The 6000-nt window shown below is 38.5% G+C and overlaps 1 long non-coding RNA gene across 1 annotated transcript; it reads right to left on the minus strand.

Annotated features, from left to right (window-relative positions):
- Positions 1-947: 947 nt before the first annotated feature.
- On the minus strand, positions 948-5746 carry LOC137800006 (uncharacterized). Its single transcript, XR_011079481.1, has 3 exons — positions 5701-5746; positions 5246-5329; positions 948-1093 (listed from the first exon to the last, which is right to left on the minus strand). It is a non-coding gene; the product is annotated as an uncharacterized lncRNA (long non-coding RNA).
- Between the last annotated feature and the right edge of the window lie 254 nt (positions 5747-6000).

A 6000-nucleotide genomic window follows, 5' to 3' on the forward strand; every position in this document is an offset into this window, starting at 1 on the left:
TCGCATGTGCTCGCATGTAAAGTTACAAGAATTCAAACGGCCGTGATTACTTAATTTTTCACTACGGCGATAAACTAAGCTTAAGAAGTGGACGCAGAAGAAGTGGACGCATCTATTTGACTCTAAATGGGACAATCGATTACTAGATGAACATCGTGCTGTATTAAAGAAAACTTGAGACCACAAACCACGCCATGTTTACGATGTTTACCAAGGGAATAAATCAAGTGAGACTTCCACACGATCCGCCTTCTTTTCGCAACCAGAGGAGTCAGTAGAGAGAATGCAAATGTTCAGACATCTCCGCGTGGCTTCACGCAACACAACTGGAGGTTGTCGCCTGGTGAAAATATCGCCAGTGCTGAAAATACCTTTCTATCTTCAGAGGAATGCTGTGTGTTTTTTTTTTTCGTCATGGCCCAGCGGCATGTGTTCCTTAATCAAACGTCCCCGACCGCAGCACGATAGAAGGTTCAAAATAATCACACACCCAAAGTGCACCAGCCTCAGCTGGCATCCAAAGTGATGCGTGTGTTTTTTTTTTTTTGTGTTTCTCTGCCAGCAGACAGCTCAGTGGCACGCTTCACTTCCAAGTGTTTCTTACAACCCCAGAAGTGGCAAATCCTGCATTACTGATTCGTCTAAAAATACATGTCATATTGAAGTTATTCCAAATCAACCCAACTTCTGACTTAAATGATCAGATCTATTCACACAATTGATGTACAATGACATCGTCTCTCCCAGGTGCAGAAGCTGTACACTTCTGTAAATCATCATTGTCAAATAAGACATCTGTACACAGAAGAAAAAATACAAAAAGCTACTAAAACGATAAACCTATGCAACATTTAACTTTTTCTTTAATATTAAATACTGCGTCTTTCTGTTTCTGAGACTAAGACAATCGGACCCGTTTAGTTCATAGAATGAGCATCACTGCTCTCTCAGAGGTTTTTAATATCCTCCATATACAGTTGTTCTATATAACTCCTAGACTTTTAGCATGGGCCTCCTTGAATTCGTGGACAAAATGACAGATCAACCCAAAGAGCTCCCGAGAGTCTTGATCCGCCGGTTCACCGAATTTAACCTTGACGGGAGAAAAACAAGATTAGTCGCTTCGAAAAATTCAAACATTTTGTCCGACAGCAATTAAACAATCTGAGACCTTTTGATCTTTCTGGAAAATATGTCATATATTACATATATTACAATCCCTTTCGTACGTTAGCTGGTGCCTGGTGTCATGTAAATTCTTCACACAATGGTCTTTTGATATAATCACCTCATATACTGCCTCAGCATGCGACCCATTCCTCGAGTGCACTTATACAACAAGGTAGACGCGCACTGCTGAATTAATACTTACCCTTAGGTGGTTTAGGGTCGCTAGCCAAAAATTTGTGTTCCTAATTCTCAAGTCAAACTTTATCAGAAAGGGTCACAGCGTCTAAGTGCACTAATTGGCTCATTGCATGCTGTTGACTATGCAGGTTGAAGTTAAGGCTCGAGCTGCTTCTCATTATGTTTGGGTTAAAGTTGCCATTTGCACAGTTTTTGTGCGATTCTTTTTCTTTTTTGGGGGGGAGCCATCCTTACCATAAACCAGTGGTTTTCAAACAAGTGTTCCCTCAAAAAGCATTCAAATGTAAATTCCCAATATCTCAATATTCAAACAGCTATAAAAACAGATCCTTAAATTTGTAAAGTAAAATTACAACACAGTCTTGTTCAAGCTGACCTCTGCTATGCACATGTGTATGGCCTTGAGATTTTACTGTATAGTTTTGGAGAAAAGTGACTTCAAAGTCAGCTTCAATGACGTAATGATATTCATAATGTCACAATTTCCAATATTTAAACGGCTATCAAAACAGATCCTTAAATTTGTAAAGTAAAATTACAACGCAGTCCTATTCAGGGGAACCTTTGCTATGCAAATATTCATGGCCTTGAGATTTTACAGTACAGTTTTGGAGAAAAGTGACTTCAAAGTCAGCTTCAATGACATAATGATATTCATAATTTCCAATATTCAAACTGCTATAAAAACAGCACCTTTGATACTTGTTATTTTTTGCACATATATAACTTTATTTGCATTGTTTTAACAAAGTCATTGCACATGTTATTAGTTTTTGTCAGATGGAGCAATCTGGTTTACAGGGATTTACATTTTCTTTAATCTATTAATTAAATTTAAAAAACACACGTGGAGGAGTCTCAACAAGTTGGACCATTTTGTTCCCATGTTGTTGGGGCGGTGGGGCCCGAACATTTTGCTTCCTCCAAAGTGGAGCGTGACAGAAAAAGTTTGAGATCCTGACCATCAACCCTCCCCTGACACCGTGTGAACATTTAGAGTGGACAGCATCAGTGGTTCTGCTGCTGATTCACGAGTTACACGTACTCACCACGGCCTACAGTTTACTAACTCGCAGCAGTGTAATAGCCATCGGGAATTCTGGGACAAAACTTTGTGTATCGCTGCATCGATGTGCTGGTAGACTGTCAAAAAAAATCAATAATGTTTTTACCGGCCTTTCCAACCCTTCTCTGCTTATCGGCCTTCTCTGTGTGCTGACATTTGGGTGAGGTGGTGGGGGGGCATGTGTCTTCCACTTAAAGTCTTCACTGTTCTTAAGTCAGTAAAGTTCTCATTGTACAATTTTTTCATCCATTGGTAATGAAAAAAAAACAACCTAATGAATAAAAAAAGATATAAAAAGTGAAATGTTACACTGTTACCTGTTAATATTCACTCAACCTGTATTACCTAACTTTTGTAAATGATGTTTAAAGTTCCTGCTTATAGTCTACCTACATTTAATGCACAAATCAACTTGTACAATATGACATATTACCTCAATTAACCAATATGTATATTCCGTACTTATATATTACAGTTCCAACATTAACGTATCTGCAAAATACTTATTTTCTGTATATTAGTACGTACTACTATTGCACTTCTGGTTGGATGCTAAACTGCATTTCGTTGCTCTGTACATATGTAATGACAATAAAGATGAATCTAATCTAATATTTAAAAAATTCATGCATCCAAAACCACAACTAATAAAAAAAAGCACCATGAATCCATGAGCTTCTCCTGTCTTTAATAAATGTGCATGTTTGCTATTCAAGGGCATCATTATGAATTCTCCTCATGACAAGTGACTAAATATGACACATTATTCCCAACCTGCTGCTCTGTTGCACAACACCACAGCCCAGTTAGTCTCACGCTTTCCTCCAACGCTGCTGAAGAAGGTGTATTATATACGCGGGAGCTTTCACATACACAATATTCAAACAGTGAAATCAGAGGAGGATGGGATGTATGCAGGTGGGGCTGATGCTGAGGCTTTAAATGCTCGGTCTGATTTAGTCCAAACGTTGAAAGAGTCCTGCTTGATGGCGTCGGTGCTGCTCTGGTATTTAAATACGACAGAATGGACTGATAGCAATATGCACAAATTTGAAAAAAAAAGTACATTTCAAAAAAACGTTCACTGCAAGAAAAATGATGTGAGATATTCAGTGTATTAAATATGTTCACTGGTCCAACTTTCATTTAAAAGTTGAATAATGGGACATTTTGTCACTGCTAATGATTAAAAACAACTCATGGCCTGAAGGAGACACTAAAGTTAAAGGTCAAATTGTTCCATTTTAAAAGGCCACAGCCACTACTAGAACATCTTTAATAATACATGGAGGGATGATTTATGTTAAGAATAATAAGAAATAATACTGAAGTATTAAGGATTTATCTCTTTCACTAAAGTAATATTCTGACATTTTGATGCCTTCCTCAGAGGATCGTCTAGTACTCTGCGAGGTGTTTTCAAGTGGTTTCAATGTACAGTACGCTCAAACCAATCCAGTCCGAAGGGTAATAATGTTGGTAAATTATTAAAAGATGGCTTTAACAGAACCAGAGGTTGCCGAAAAGAGGTTATGAAAAGCTAAGCTAACCAGCTACTGGCTGAAGCTTTATATTTACTGTACATCTCATTACCAAAAATATCCAACTGTTCCTTTGCAATCAAAGACATTTCATATAAAAAAAACAACAACACTTATATTACCCCTTGTTGATTTCTCCTCTAAAATCTTCACCAGTCACAAAGGTGAGATGCCGATAAGAGAATTTATCGAGTGTGAAAACAAGGCTGTAAAATTGAATATGGCAAAGATATCCCACTTGTGTCCGCCCCCCCCCCCCCCCTCTTTGTCTTACTTGTGTGCAAGTTGTGAAAAAAGGTTCTCGGTACACAGGGATCTAATTGTGGGCTTAATATAACCCAATTCCCAACCGGTCCTAAAGCTCACAACTCACACTATGATATCTCAGTGCTCAGTGGGAAGGGTAATTGGACTCTCTATTATGATGGATTGTCCGTGGAGACATGGGAAAGGAGAGAAGATAGGCATTGCTTTTGTATTGATTGGTTTTGGTGGGTACTTATATATATAGAAAAAAAAGACAGAGCACCTGTTAAGATGTCAAAAGTGGGCTTGAGCTCGATGAACCTAATCTAACCAAGTTGGTGAGCAAAAGAAATGTCCTCCTTTATAAACGATGCCATGAAAGAATACACAGGGACCAGAACCGCCACTAAATCTGATCTGTGGGACGGAGGATTTTTCTACATGAGAGATCGGATGTCAACACGAATGCTTAAAGGCGCGTCGCGTTCCTCAGACACACTCATTAAGGAATATAATAATGTTTGTCAAAGCCAAAGAGCACTTAAATAATAGTGCAAATATGAATCATTTAATTGTAATCGGTTACTAAATAAAAATTTAGATCTCAATAATTGCAAAATGATTATTCCAAATATCAAAAACGCAATAAACCACAGAATGTTGTGGTTTGATTAATGGGCTAACACATCGTCAGAGCGTTCACTGATGTGAGATGGAACATTTAAGGGTCAGGATAAAGACATTAGAGTAAATATAGAGTATTGCAAGGCAACAAATCAGTGATGTTTGCTGTTAAATGACCAATACAGACGCATTATATCTGGTTTAAGCCCTTAAGGACACCTATTGGAGAGGAAAGTTTCCTCTGAGACTTCTTCCATGCACTCTCCCAGTGTGTGTGGGTGGGGAGATGCTGTAAGATGACAAATAACTGAAGAGGGCCATCCAGACACTACTGGAACAGAGCGCTATCTGTCTGTGAGGCTGTACAAAAAATATATTGAAATAATAACTCATGGATTACCAGTATGACAGAGTAGAGTCTCTTCATCTCCTCACATGTCTTCGTCAGAGCAGAGAGATCCATGTTATATTTTTCAATTGAAGCCTTGGGAATAAAGAAAAGTACAATGAAGTCCTGGTGAGTTTTTTTCATTCATTCAGTCAATCGTTGCTCGAACTTTACTGCTATATACAGCTGTGATGTATGCTGTAACTACTTTAGTCATCATAATAATTGCATTTATGTAGAACTTTTCTGAAGCATTAAGCGCTTTCTAGATTCAAAATAAAGAGCCAGGTAAAAAAAAAAAGATCCCGAGTTGCAGTGATGCTCAATAACAGGCGGCAATGTGCCGATAGAGACAAGAAGAAGAGCACTATTTGCTGAAGACAAAGCAGAGAGCAAACAATGTAATCAATACTGTGTGTTGTCCAAGAAGTTAATAGTTCATTAATAAAAAATAAACACTACTTCACCTTCAGGTCTTTGGAGAAGTTCAGGTGATGAACTCCAGCTTTCGTCTTCTTGTAGGTTTTTTTAAACTGAATGACTTTCTGCAGCTCATTCTTCAGGACTGCAGCAACACACACAAAGACACACACACACACACCTAGGTTACAATCCATCCTATTGAATCACTGAAGCAAGCTGTTTTAAATCCGACGCTGCCCCCTGTGTGTTCCTGTGAGGTGTTGTGTGTATTTGTGTTTGTAGCGACTGCTTAAAGTCGTCATCGAGGCAACATGTTGTGTCGGGCTCGTATGTGTCCTTGACAA

This window comes from Clinocottus analis, unplaced genomic scaffold (assembly GCF_023055335.1).
Source record: "Clinocottus analis isolate CAN_PGR_092001 unplaced genomic scaffold, fCliAna1.0.p SCAF_4, whole genome shotgun sequence".
In the NCBI taxonomy this organism is placed as follows: Eukaryota; Metazoa; Chordata; class Actinopteri; order Perciformes; family Cottidae; genus Clinocottus; species Clinocottus analis.